The 14429-nt window shown below is 40.7% G+C and overlaps 1 long non-coding RNA gene across 1 annotated transcript in view; it reads left to right on the top strand.

The window, feature by feature from the left end:
- Nucleotides 1-11264, top strand: part of LOC109550741 (uncharacterized) — a 265141-nt gene extending 253877 nt beyond the window's left edge. Inside the window, exons 4-5 of the long non-coding RNA XR_012332467.1 lie at nucleotides 9370-9924; nucleotides 10103-11264. This is a non-coding gene — a long non-coding RNA (uncharacterized lncRNA). The remainder of the gene's footprint in view (nucleotides 1-9369; nucleotides 9925-10102) is intronic.
- The last annotated feature ends 3165 nt before the right edge of the window (nucleotides 11265-14429 follow it).

Below are 14429 nucleotides of genomic sequence, written 5' to 3'. Positions count from 1 at the left end.
TCACTGGCCGAAACAAATCACATGGCGGCGCCAAAGTTCAGTTGGAGAGGGGACATATACTCCTACACATGGAGAAGGAAGGAAACTGAAAATGGGGGACCAGTCCTGGAGACTCCTCCAACAAGGGAAAAGAGCCTATTCTCTCGGTCCCTGTTCTTATGGAGTTTATGTTCTGTGGAAGATGGAGACTGACAAAAAAAAATAGAAACAAAACCCTACTAGAAAACAAATGGGATCAATTTCAGAACTTGATAAATGTTATGGAGAGAATAAAACAGGGTGATGTGATAGAGTGATGGGGTGGCTCCATTTGATTGGTGGTCAGGGAAGAACTCTCTGAGAAAGTGGCATCTGAATTGGGAGAGGAATGACAAGAGCCAACCATGAGATGATCTTGAGACAGAGTGCTTCAGAGGGATCCAAAAATAACTATTTTCTGCTGCACTTAAGAAATACAGAAATCTTGGGGAAAGATATTTCCTTTCAATCTGTTTCTACAGGACTGAACAAGTGTTCATGACTGGAGGAAAATTGACGGTGCACAATGGCTCTTAGACTGATGAATATTCTGTTACAAAATTTCAATAAACCAGAATTTTGTATGAAACAGAATGCCCTTCTCATCACAGGACCCTAGGACCCTTGGATTTGGACTGGTTTCCAAAAGACTGGTTAATGCTCTCCTGGAAATGACAAGGAGGAAAATCTTTGAAACAGCAGTCAGGGGACTCAGCAGAGAATGGCTGAGCAAGGGAAGTTGCTGCAGTGCTTGATTTGAACTATTTTGCTGCATGACTCATGCAAAACACCCAAGGTTTTGGTGAGGCAAAGTGTCAGGCAATGTGGAGGAGAACAGTGCACAGAACCTCTATGATAAACTAACTGGCAGGAAAGGTTGTCAAAACATCCAAACTGTGAGCAAAAGTTCAGAAGCTTCTGTTTGGGACACACCCAGAAAAATAAATAGCTCTGGATCTTGTTGGGTGGAGATGGGATAAAAAAGGAGCACAACCTCTGAGCGGAAAAACATCCATAGAGGGCTGCAAAACCTGGGAGAAGGAGAGATAGAGAGGTGAAGTTCCTTCTTTGAAGAACAGAGCAAGAACAGTCCATCAGAAGGTACCTGGGGCAAGGACAGGATACCTGACAACATTGAGCCTCCAGAAAAGTCCATCTACTTCTACTCCTCTGATCCATGCTCTGCTCCTGGCCACTGGGAGCCTGTCTCTCCTTCAGGGCCCTTCTCCTCCATGGAGAACCTTTGGTACAGCTGGAAACCTGCCCTGTCCTTCATCTGCCAATAGCAGACAGCAGAGGGCTGAACCCTGCCTATTTATCCTTGATAAATCTAAACATTCTCCTTTCAACCCTCATTGACAGGTGGAAGAATTCATTCTGGAGTAGGGAAAAGAGGATGGGACTTGTCATTAGGGAATATGGATTTAAATCTTGGCTTCTCTTAGATTGAAATTTTTGACAGAGTTTCAATAAAAGAGGATTTTTTATGAAGTGAAATGTAATTCTCACCGTCATGTAACCTTATTTAGAATGACCTTCTGGTCTACCTGGAGAATTTCTTCCAATTTGTCAGTGGTCTAGAGCCAGAGTTTCTGCCTCTGTGACCCTTTCCTGGTCACAGAAGACCCTGTTTTCTGCTTAATGGTTGACGCTGGTAATATCCATCCTCTTAAGAGCAAATTTTCCCCTTAGCTACACGACAAGCCTTGCCCTGAGCCTTCAATGAGATAGTCATGTTAGGTAACAACTCTATAAGCCTAATTGTTGAACTAGAAACACATAGTTTTGGGGTAGCAGATTAAAAATAGGCTAGGGTTGTTACTTAATACTGAACCTCAAATTCCTAGCAATTGCCAGGGTATGTGTGTTGGATAGTACGCGGATTTTTGGCAAGTAGCATTAGGCACTCATATGTTGTGTCCTGCATCACATACCCTTGGCCCATCTCTGATTTCATCCATAGTTTCAGTGGATAGTTCTAGATAAGCTTGAAATGTCCCACCACAAACCCAGACTTTCTCTGGTGTCTTGGCAGCTTGCCCAATCGACATGAAAACACAGTCCTGAAGTGTTCGGAAACCAGAGCTCCCATACACAGGCCGCAATTAAACGGGGGAGGAGGCCAAGTCTGGGGGCCTTTGGTAGGTGAATCGGGAGGTCCTGGCAGAATCTGTAACAAAATGCCATAAACTAGGTGAATTAAAGCAATAGAAGTTTATTGTCTCAGTTCTGGAGGCTCAGGTACAATATTAAGGTGTTGGCAGGGCCATACTCTCTCTGACAGCTCTAGGGGAGAAGCAGTCCTCATTTTGAGGGCTTGGGCAGGTCACTTTACCTCCCCGAGCCTCAGTTTGTGCTTTTATAATTAAGCATAATCCTGTCTTCTATGTCTGGAAACTCATGAGTTTCACACATAACACTTAGAGAGCTCTTAGCGTGACCTTTGAACATAGTAGGAGCTTTACAAATGGTAGCTCTAATCATTTATTGTTATTTATTTTTGCTTAATAATTATATTATTTATCATTGGATTTTATTATTTAATTATTATCATTTACTATTATCAGTTAACAGGTCAGTTTAGCCCCTAGACCAACGGGAATAAGCCAAGTTTGGTAATGGAGGACAAAAGAATCTTACGGAGTCTATCAGTTAACTATCCCCACAACAGTGCTGCATAACAAACCATCTCAATACCCAGTGGCGAAGGCAGCAGTCATTTGTTTTCCATGGATCTGCGGGCAGCTGACCCTGGCTGAGCTCTGTTTCTAGTGTCTCTCCTCCTTGTCTTGGCACCTGCAGGTTGACTCTTCTGGGACCAGGGTTGGCCTGTGATTTCACGCTCACAGTCTCTTAAATAAGAATTGTAGTAGGCAATTACACAGCTACTTTTTTTGCAGTCCCCAGCTGGAAAAACTTGTTCCTATTCTGATGCAGGACTGTGAATATCTGACTTGGGAAGGCATATCTGTTACAGGCTTTTGTGGCTTTGCTTTTACAAGAAAAGTTAAACCTTGTTTTGGCTAGGTAAGTCTTGAAAAGACCTTGATGGGTCCTGAAACCCTGTTTTCTAATGTTTTCTTGACCATTCTTGAAGACTCTTTGAGTTGCTATAAAATTTGAGTTTTCACATCTTGAATGACTTGCCTAACTTCTATCAGCCAGAGTGGATAGAAATTGCTCAGGAGAATACTTATCGATGGAAGAAAGGGAGATAAGAAAGTAAACAATACATAGGACAAAACACATACAACTCTGGATATCAAGAGCATGTGCTCACTGGCTGAGAGATCTCACAGTATGGGACACTAACAACCATTGGCCAGGAGCTTCAGTAGGATCTGTGTCATGTCACTTCATTGGCTGAGAGCAATGGTTAGCATTCAGATTGAGAAACAGTGTGCTGTACTGGACTGAATTTTATATTATACACACTCATATATGTATGTGTGTATATATATATATATATACACACACATACATATATGTAATGTAAACATATGTCTATGTAAATACATTTTAAAATGTCCACCTTTCTAATACATTACAAACTTTTTCAAAAAAGAAATTATTTCAAAGATAAATAGCATTTTAACAAATGATCAGGGTAGGTGTGTATAGCTTTTCTCCCCTTAGGATACTGCAATTTTGCATTTTCAACTGTCTTGTCACTAATCCTAAATTCTTGATTACCGTGCTGTCAGCTGAAGAGGAAAACTAGAAGATAAGCTTGTAAAAACACCCAGACAAGAAGCATTTTAAGTAGGGCAAGTGAGCTGGGTTGTAACAAATCTGGAGCAAAATAAGAAAGAATGGACACCCTCACTTTATGGTTGAGATGACTTTGAAGGAGGGAGATTTAAAGGGAAACAGCAATGGTTATGCCTTTTCTGATTTAGACAGATCTGCACAGGAAGTACCATGTGTGACAGTAAATGCAAATGTGCTTCTGTCCCTTCTACAAAATCTCTTCTGTTTTCATTTATTATTTTTTACTTATTGGTTAAAAACAATCATGTCAGAAAGCTATGGAAACAATATAAAATGAAAGTACTTAGTGAACATGCTGCAAACAACTGTTTAGATTCTTTCCTTCCAATTCAATTACTATCAGACTCCTCTTTTTTATAGAGTTCAGATGTGAACTAGTACGTATATTTTTGTTGGCTAATAGTCGGAGAGTAATGGAAAGGAATTTGGGAAGTTGTCAGTAGGGGTTCCCTTCCCAACTCCTTTATAGTCCTGGCTCTGCTTCCATTTCCAAAGTAGTTTATACCCCTAGCTTAACTGAATACTGATTTTAAGATCTACACACTTCTCTCTATTCTTATAGTAAAGAGTCATTAGAAACATGAGCCAGTAGACTGACCCAGTGTAGCCATTCACGCCGTGAGATCTTCTTTTGCTTCCGGCACTTTGTAGCTACATGTGAGCTATGTCACCCACAAGATGTGGACCATAGTCTAAGGAGTTTGGGCTGACAGCATCCCCTGTGGGTGATCTCCTTTTATGTTTTGTTTTCCTTTGGTTTTAAAGTAAACATTATTTTGAAAAATTCTAACTACATCTTCATGGACTTAAGGAGGGAGGGTTCTGTGGTTACTAAGTCAGGAGAATGTGGAGGAATTCAGTGCACGGGCTGGGAGACCTTGGCCTTCCATGTTCCTGGCTTAGAGGAGGGGGGTTGGGACGGACAAAGGAGCAGAGCTTTGCAGGGAGGGGGCGGTAATGGGGAGAACCCAGTGTCCTGATCCTTCCTCACCTGAAGGTTCCTCTCCTGGTTGGTATTTATTTTAATGATGATCACTTAATATTGGTTAAAAAGGCATTCTTCTTCAGATCCCTTTCCTGTAGCTGGTTTGCATGGAAATATAAGGCAGATTCTGATATCTTTGTACTGGAGTAGATTCATTCAGGCTTACTGAGGCAAGTTGCAGTTACTTTACAGGAATCATATTTGCAAAGTTGCCTGTTAAAAACTCTTCATTCATTCTGTATCTGGCTATGCTTTTCTTCATATATGCTGACAAAGTACAATATTAAAAAGTTAAAAACACAGTGGCTATAAAAATATATAGTAAGCATATATAAAAGATTTAACTAATCAATGAGGGTACCAGCAGGGTGACAAAGCAGCTACAAAGACAGCTATGAGAAACTGATACCTATCCTGATCTTTCTTTTTCTCTTCCCTCCCTCCCTCCCTCCCTCTCTCTCTCACGCGGGCCTCTCACCGTTGTGGCCTCTCCTGCCGCGGAGCACAGGCTCCGGACGCGCAGGCTTAGCGGCCATGGCTCACGAGCCCAGCCGCTCCACGGCATGTGGGATCTTCCCAGACCGGGGCACGAACCCCTGTCCCCTGCATCGGCAGGCAGACTCTCAACCACTGCGCCACCAGGGAAGCCCTCTCTCTTTCTTTCATCTCCATATCTTACATATGTCTGAGTGGGACAGGATCACTGGGATAGGATGTCCGGCAGGGCAATATGCGGCACATTGTGAGACTATGGTCTCTGCCATACAGCAATTATCATTGACTGATCTACAAGTTAACATCTAACTTTACCCAGTCTGGGGCTTTATCATAGAAAATGAGAGTCAAAGTTACCTGTCCTAGAGCAGGGGTCAGGGCAGCAAACACCCTGCCTGCAGGCTGTTCTCTGTAGTCTAGGGTCACAGCCATGCCTTTCCATTTAGCATAGCCTATGGCTGTTTTCGCACTACTGTGGCAGATTGAATAGTTGTGACAGAAACCATATGGTCTTCAAAGCTGAAAACATTTACTATTTGGCCCTTTATTGAAAGTTTCCAGCCCCAGGTCTAGAGGCTGAGGCCAATAACCCTTTCATAGGCCTGATAGGAAATGCTCTAGAATGACCCTGAAGCCTTGATTTAAATGTGTGGATTTTTCTCAACAGCATTATGCATATGTGCAGAGTTGTATGTTTTACCTTAAAAAAACTAAACTACCAAACGTATTAATTTTCACAATAAATAGAACTGAACAGAGTTTGGGCTAATTCCTATTGCTCTTCAGCAGTGACTTGCTCCAGGAGATCTTCTCTGAGTCTCACCCTATCCCCCTGCCCAGCCCTGTCCCTAAGGCTGGATCAGGCACTTGCTGGCTCTGGTGGGCTCCCAGTGTCTATCTTAGCACCATCACTCTTTTTTTTTTTTTTTTTTTTTGCGGTACGTGGGCCTCTCACTGCTGTGGCCTCTCCCGTTGCGGAGCACAGGCTCCGGACGCGCAGGCTCAGCGGCCATGGCTCACGGGCCCAGCCGCTCCGCGGCATGTGGGATCCTCCCGGACCGGGGCACGAACCCGTGTCCCCTGCATCGGCAGGCGGACTCTCAACCACTGCACCACCAGGGAAGCCCTAGCACCATCAATCTTTTAATTAAAAAATTTTTTTTTACTTATTTATATTTGGCTGCATTGGGTCTTCACTGCTGTGCGCGGGTTTTCTCTAGTTGTGGCTTGCGGGCTCTAGAGCGCAGGCTCAGTAGTTGTGGTGCAGGGGCTTAGTTGCTCCGCGGCATGTGGGATCTTCTCGGACCAGGGCTCGAACCCATGTTCCCTGCATTGGCAGGCGGATTCTTAACCACTGCACCACCAGGGAAACCCAGCACCGTCACTTTTCATCTGTTATCTGTGTGCCCCTCAGAACTGGCTACATAACTTACAGGGGTCAGTGCAAATTAAGAAAGCAGGGCCCTTGTTCAAAGATTATGAGTTTCTGTACAGCAACACTAGGGCAATAAACTGAGTGCAGTGTGTGACTGCCCAGTTCATACACCCGTGTTGCTGCCCTGGCTCCGCTCACTGGAATTTGATCTCCCTGACCTGTTCACCTTTGCATCCTAAGCACACAGAATATCTGACACATAGTAGGCACTGGACAAATATATTTGTAGAATGTTATTCATTATCAACATGTTCTGTAAAAAAAAAGACTTTGATGATTTTATTTTTGAAAATTCTATTGATTTTAAAAGCCATATTTATTGCATAAAATAATTATATGCACGTATTCAAATGTAGGAGCAGGCTTTATTGTGCATTTAGTATATTACACGAGTGTTCACTTTTCTTCATCCTTTTTTCTTTCTGCTCCTCAGAGTGAATAATTTCAACTGTCCTATCTTAAACTTGGCTGCTTCTTTCTTCTGCCTGCTCAGATCTGCCATCTGAACCCCTCAACTGGCTATTGCTATTCTGGGTGACACGGGATCTTCATCCCCTGACAATGCTTCTGGCCATGTCCCCCGTGTCTTCACAGTCTTCTGAGCCCCTTTGCTGGGGATATAGCCACTTCTTCTGGATCCCTTTGTCTAGGCCTGCTAACTGTGCTGCCCCTGCACATCCCAGGCTGCCACCTGGTTCCTCCCCTGCTTCTCCCAGAAGCTACCTCTCCTCCTGGTACAGACACTCATTTGAATGGTATTCTGTGGAGAGGACGGAAAGAAGATCTGACTTCCTTAGGTTAAATTTGTTAGGGGAGTATCAAAGTGGTGTGCCTCATGTCTCAATGTCTTGGCACACTTGGTGGAATGGCATTTGTGGAGTTTACTTTTTTTGACTTTCGCTCCACACCCACACACTCACACACCCGTATAAAATTCAGACACAGATTAAGGTTTGGAGACATATCTTTGGAACACAATGCTAGGCTTTTCTGCCAGCTCAAGGTTGTCTTATGGGATTCCTTTCCCATAAAACTCTGTAGGCCTTCATGGAATAGACTTTTCTGGAAGCCGTGTTTATCAGGCAGGTTCAGACAGTTCTCTCCCCGCACGAAACATGCTGACTCTACCTGCCCTGTTGCCCTATTCACCTCAGCTTCCTGAATAACTAAAGACATACCTTGTTTTCCCTTCATTTCCATTGAACTATTCAGATCCTCTGGGAGAATCAATGACTCATTCAGTACAATGGAGAGCCTGTTTATATTGTAATTAACCAAATTTATTTAACATGTTTTACGTATTCAAGGTTTCAGATAGTTTGTCATGTTTGCTCTGAGTCCATATTTAGGAACACAGTATAGCTGTATATGCATATTTGTCATGTTCTGACTGGTCATATTGGCCAGAATAAGAGGGAACAGCAGATCGTGTTTAGGCAAAGATTCGGTTCCAGGCCATCACCCACACGGTTGCAGGAAAAAAACCAAACAAACCATAAATAAGTACCAATGGATTGTGAGTTTTAATTCATGATTATTAATGCACAAAGTTTATATTTGAAAAGTAAAATATACCTCATATCAAAAAATAAACTTTAGCTGAAACCTCTGATGGGATTTTTCAAAAGACTTTTGAAAAGTTAATTCCATCTTAAAAGCCAGCACCATAAATGGCATTTATACAGCATTTACCACGTGCCAGGCACTGCTTTGAGTGTACCACAAACATAAACTCATTGAACCCACAGCCCTATGATGTAGGCACTTTTAGGTATTATATCCTACTTCACGTCTAGACAGGGTTTTCCTGCTCTTTTGCAAATATACGCCCCTGTTTACAGAAATGGGCCATGATGCTTATTTTGCGTTAGAATGTGTGTATGATTTCAAACTACATCTGCGGGTCATCGTGATTTTTCCCATCAACAACAGCAAATTAGTACAATTTTCCTCTAACAGTAGTTCTCATAAGTCTCTTAGCAGGCTTAAAAGGTTTAAAAACTAATTTTATATTTGTCTTAGAGAAGAGCAAATGTAAGGATAATCTATCATTTTGTCAGGTTAACTGGTCTAATGAAGACAGTTGACATAAATTAAATAAGCAGGTGGAAAGACATGAATTAGTTAACTCTCTCAAAAACTGTTCATGTACACTAACCAGTTGAAAGACACTAGCCATCCCATATATGCATACATTATTCACACGTATTATTCATTACATGTAGTTAATGTCATGCATATGCCCTGAATTTTCTGGTTTGCTAACTATCCTGCCCACATAAACAGATTGCTGATTGTCAAACCACATGTCCTGGTTGCTGTTTCAGAAGCTACCGTCACTAGATGATAGAAAAAGGTCCATAAACACTGTTGGGTGTCAGTGTAATTGAGGCAAACTAGAATTCCCCCCTCGCCCCCACCGCCGACAATTAGTAAGTAGTACTAATTTTTTAAAAACGTGAAACATGAATCAAAATCTCTTTTGAAGCCTAAACCAGAATATGCAAAATAGTTCGGGTTAGTGTTTCTAAAAGGAAGTTACATGCTTCATGTTCCTAAAGTTTTTTGCAAGTTCAGGCAGCACATACCGGGTTGCTTTTATTTTTAAAAGAAAATTTGGCCCTTTTTGAAGATTCACTCGTTATCACTTTTATCATCGTTTCAGAAGGCAAATATTTTTGTTTGGCAATTCCACAAGGATGCCTTCTGCAAGATAAAAAATTAAGGTGCCACAAGGAGCAAAAACGCACACAGGACCAGATGCATGCTACAGGCCACTGGGCATGTACATTTTCATCTCTGTTGACCTGGTAAGCCTAGTAGTATAAATACACGTTTACCCCTTTAGATATTAGCCAGAGTAGAAAGCAAACGGTGGGTGTAGGGGAGCTGGGTGGAGGTGGGTCTGAGTTCTGACTCTACCGGAGCATCAGCCTTGTCCCCTGCATGTGACTCAACAACCCACAACTAGCTGAGAGGAGGAGAGGTGGGGACCCGCGAATCACACCCTCATGGACTTTCCCTTAGAGTAGGTCTTTTCAATAATTCTACACTAGTAGGTGGAGACGGTCATTGCTAAGCCATCATGCAATCCTTGCTTTTGGAAGCAGGGAGCCTGTGAACCACGTGCTGAATAATAACAAACGCAGAACAGTTCCAAGAGCCAGGCACTATTTTAAGTGCCTTACGTGTACTCATCCTTGACAACAAGCTCTTAAAGGTAGGGACCATTTTCATCATCTTTATTTTGTTATTAAAAAAAATTTTTTTTTCTATTTTTTTTGAATTTTGTTTTGTTAATTTTTTTATACAGCAGTTTCTTATTAGTAATCTGTTTTATACATATTAGTATATATGTGTCAATCCCAACCTCCCAAATCATCATCTTTATTTTACAGGTCAGAAAATGGAACCATCTGAGGCAAAATAACTTGCCTGAGGTGATGCAGCCATGGTGACAGAGCTGGATTTGAACACAGAAGTCTGATAAACCTCCTACCATGTGTCTCTCCCAGAGAAGGTAGCCAAATCATGATGCTTCTCTGGACTTCCTCCACCGCCTGCTGGGGTACAGGTCCCAGAGTGCGTCCTTAGAGTTGAACCAAGAGTGCTGACAGTGGCTTTAATGGTTGTTAGTGGGACTGAATGAAAGGATGTCTATTGGATGTTTGCACAGAGTTGCTGCTCAGTGAAAAAGAAAAAGAGAAAAAAGTTCTTGAGCTACAGTGAGACACCCAAAGAAATGTTAAACAAAATTCATGATTTGTTTAAATTCTGTAGCAAAACTGGAAGTTTCCAAAACTAGAATTTCTTTGCCTCATTAAACTGTGGCTTCCTTCTTTTTATTCTCCTCAGTATGAATTACCTTATGAGTTTTCTGATCCCTAAAGTAAAAAAAAAAAAGTTTGTTGTAAAAAAAAAAAAGAAGATAACAGAAAACCAAAGAAGAAAGTGAAAATTCCTTGAAATCCTACCAATGAGAGGAAACATCTATGAAAATTTCACTCTCTATCCTCTTGGAGTTTTCCCTGTGTCTTTATATACGTATATACATATCTAGATGAAAGGTTGGGGGAAAATGGATAAGGCTATACAATCTTGTTTACCTGTATTTTTCACTTCATGTAATGTGGACGTTTTGACATGTCAATAGATCTAGTTCCACATCTTCATTTTTAATCATTACAAACTGCTTCACTGTGTGTATGTTTCATAATTAAACGTTCCTCTATTGAATGACACTGATTATTTGCTTTATTGCTACAATAAACAAGCCTGGATGATTAAAAGCACATCTATTTCTTCTTTTTGATTACTTCCTGAGAATAAATTCCTAGAAATAAAATTCTTTGATCAAAGAGTGTCCATTTTTAAGGATTTTAATGTATTATGTCTATTTCCATTTCCCTCCCTCCCCCAACCCCTCGAAAATTGTACTTTTTTTTTATTCTCGGTTTTGGTAAGAGAGTGTTTATTTCCCCACATAATTGTCAACAGTGGGTTCAATAATATTGGATATTCACTCGAATTTTTACCAATGCAATAACTAAAAAATAAGTAAAAATAATAAAATGGTATTTCATTGTTTTAATGTGCATTTCCTTGTTTACTACTAAAGTTGCACTTTTCTTAGGTCTGTTTACTAGTCACTTGTATTTCCTCCTTTGGGAAGTGACTGATCATGCCCATTTTCCCTTTTTCTTTTCTTTTTGGCTATAACTGTTTTTTATATATTAAGAACATGAACTTTGTCACAGATGTTAAAGCTGTTTTTCCTGTGTGTTGTCTTTGAATTTATTTATGACGTTTCTAACCATACAAACATTTAGAATATGTCCGTTTTTCTCTTTAGTTTCTACAGTTGATCTCAAGATCTTTTCCACATTAGGATTATAAAAGCATTCACCTATATTAATTTTACCTTAAATTTTTGAATCTACCTGGAACTTATTTTGGTATATGACATAAAAAACTGACCTAGCTAGTCAAATTATTTGTTCACTAATTAATCCATATTTGCTTTGGAAATGTTTAGTATTTTTAGTGGGGAGAGAAAAACCAAGACATTATACTTGTTGGGTGAAACTGAAGTCCAGCTCCATAAGAACCACAAGCTGTCTTCCTGGTAGCAGTGCTTAATTCTTGGACTGTCCATCAGTGGCCTTATCAGCTTTGTCATGAATGCCACCTTTATCTAAGATCTGAATAAGTTTTCTTCTTTGATCAAAGCCTTGGGAAGGGCTTCTCTGGTGGCACAGTGGTTGAGAGTCCACCTGCCGATGCAGGGGACACGGGTTCGTGCCCCAATCCGGGAAGATCCCACATGCTGCGGAGCGGCTGGGTCCGTGAGCCATGGCCTCTGAGCCTGCGCGTCCGGAGCCTGCGCTCCGCAACGGGAGAGGCCACAACAGTGAGAGGCCCGCGTACCGCAAAAAAAAAAAAAAAAAAAAAAAAGCCTTGGGAATATCATGCTCCATCTAACAAGTAAATCGACAAGTTCTTGGCACCAGTGAAAAAATGAAGGGAGCAGAAAAGCTTTCTTCTGAAAGAAAGCAGCAACCAAACAAATAACTGGCCCAACACAAGTTGAAAAGCCTTCTAGGAGCGACAGCCAATGTGAGGATTAGAGTGATGGGAGCGTCTCTGTGTCACATCACTGCACCCACCTCATTAACTGACGTGGCCGCTAGGTGGGTGGATCTCAGCTTGCCTCACAGCCTGTACTAAGTTCAGGACATCTGGAAACATCAAACATGGAAGGAGATCACACAAACCCCTGCCTGATGTGATGGAGTGGTAGCCCTTTTTGTCAGGAAACTCTCTCTTATATCTAGCTGACTTAGGCTCTTTGAATTTAGTTGGGTTCCCTCTGAAAACTGGTGCCCACGGCTTGCTTTTCTCTGCATCGTGAGCTGTAAGCTATCAGACGTTGTCCTCCAAGCTTCTCTTCTTTCACAAGCAAAGCCGTTTTTTATTTGGATGAAGTGACCTCATGATCTGAACCAATTAGAAAAATGAACATGAGAGGGAAAAACAGGATACAGCATCAGATTTTCCAGAGGTCCTGACAAAAATCTTTTCTTTCTTTTCAAATCGGAGGATAATTAAAAACATAGAATGTGCCATATTTTTTCTTGTCTCTGTTTAAAAGAGGACCTTGTTGATTAATTAAATTTTATTCTAAATTCCACTTGCAAAAGAATGTGTATTTATCTCTACTTGGTATTTATTTATGCAGCTATTAATTCAATCCATTTTTATTGAACACATACTATGTGAAAGGACTAAAACTAGTATTTGAGTTTCTGCCAGGTACTGTGCTAGGTGATTTTAAGATACTTCCTCATTTAAGCTGCACAAGAATTTTGTGAGAGAGGTATTATTATACCCATATGACATGTGCAGAAACCAAGGCCCAGAGAGGTTGTGCCTTATTTCAAGGACAGTCAGCAGGCACGTGTTGAACCTGGGATTAAATGCACATCTCTCTGGGTTCTTGGTCCATTTGTTCTTCCTATTCTAGAAGTGTTTCTTCTCCTTTTGAAAAGGATCTTTTTATTTCTCTCTAATTTATTTGCTTTACTGTTGGAGAACATGGCCTACGTGATACTTATTCTTTGGATTTGTTGAGGCCTCCTTTGTGGCCTAGCACATGGTCTGTTTCTATAAATATTCCATGTTTACTTGAAGAGATTGTATATTCTCTGCTGGTGCTGGGTTACATATATTAATTAGATCAAGCTTGTTAACTTGGCCGTTTAAATCTTCTATATCTTTACTAAACTTTGGTCCGCTTGGTCTATCAGTTTCTGTTAGAAGATGTTCAAATCACCCACAGTGATGATATATTTGCCAAATTCTTTTTGCCATTCTCTTAGTTTTGGCTCTGCTGTTAGTTGTATAGAAACTCATGACTTTTGTATTTTCCTGATAGATTGTTCTAGTCACTATTATATGGGGTTCCAAATGATCTCTCTTAATGATTTTTCCTTTAGCTTCTATTTATCTAATCCAAATACTGATATACCAGCTTTGTTTTGGCTAGATATTTGCCTGATTATCTATCTATCACTTAACTGTCATTATAGATAGATATAAAAAGAGGTGATAGAAAGAAAAAACATATACCTATATTATAAAATATATGTTTAGGTATTACATTTATATTATACGATATATATTTTTTTCTATCACCTCATTTTATGCCTTTCTGTGTAATTTTGTTTCAGGTATGCTTTTCGTAACCAGCACAGAAGTGTTTTTAATGCATTCAGACAAATGTTGTCTTTTAATAGTGAGTTGCATTGTGAGCACTGCTGAACTGGAGTTACTTTTTGCTGCCTTATTTCACGTCCTTTCACATTCTCTTACTTTGTTCCTTCCCTTTGTCTGACAGACTGATAAACGTTCCTGTATTCCCTTTTCATTCATCTGCTGGTTTGGAAGCTGAAGATTGTACTTCCCTCCTTTCAGTGGTTACCCTTAACATTTTAACATACATATTTAACAATATAGCTTCTCACATTATGGCAAGTCTTGTGATGTTTCTACCCTCTGCCAGAGATCATAGAACCTCCATGTGCTGGGCCAACTCGGTGACTGTTGGCCCATCTTGTTATTTTCTCTAGAGTTTTGGTTTTACCTTTTGCACCATCTCCATCCCCACATCCATCCAGATGTCCAACCCTCGGTTCACCTCTCTCTCCGTTAATCTTTTGACTTCTC

Source organism: Tursiops truncatus, chromosome 6 (genome assembly GCF_011762595.2).
Source record: "Tursiops truncatus isolate mTurTru1 chromosome 6, mTurTru1.mat.Y, whole genome shotgun sequence".
Classification (NCBI taxonomy): domain Eukaryota; kingdom Metazoa; phylum Chordata; class Mammalia; order Artiodactyla; family Delphinidae; genus Tursiops; species Tursiops truncatus.
The sequence above is the reverse complement of the archived record's forward strand: the minus strand, read 5'-3'. Positions and strand labels throughout refer to the sequence as shown.